Source organism: Orycteropus afer, unplaced genomic scaffold, assembly GCF_000298275.1.
Source record: "Orycteropus afer afer isolate SDZICR_OR568_19922 unplaced genomic scaffold, OryAfe1.0 scaffold00006, whole genome shotgun sequence".
Classification (NCBI taxonomy): Eukaryota; Metazoa; Chordata; class Mammalia; order Tubulidentata; family Orycteropodidae; genus Orycteropus; species Orycteropus afer.
Genome location: NW_006921593.1, coordinates 1,441,038 through 1,441,559, shown reverse-complemented (window position 1 = coordinate 1,441,559; position 522 = coordinate 1,441,038).

Genomic DNA, 522 nt, shown 5'->3' with positions numbered 1-522 from the left:
GGTTAATATTATATGTCAGCTTGACAGACATATGGACTGATTGCTCTTCCATAATGTAATATAATGAAATCACTTCCACGATGAGACCTGATATAAACAGCCAATCAATTGAAAGGGGAGTTTCCTTTGGGGTGTGGTCTGCCTCCAATATATAAATGGATGTTCCAGCAGGGCTCACTTTCTTAATCCTGCATCTGAGTTGTTATCATCTGACCTCCCATTCTTTGGACCTGAGACAGCAACCTGCCACTTGACCTGTAGATTTTGGGTTGATCAGCCCCTGCAATTACATGAATCAGAAGAAGCCTCAAGCCTGATGCCTGATGCCTGCCCCACAGTTTGGGCACTTGCCAGCCTCCACAATCGCAGGAACCATTTCCTTGAATTAAATCTCTCTCTGGTGGTGTAATGCCTAAGGCATTTGACTGCTAACCAGAAGGCTGGTGATTCAAATCTACCAGTCACTCCTTGGAAGGAAGGTTGGGCAATCTACTTCTGTAGTGTTACCACCTTAGAAACCCA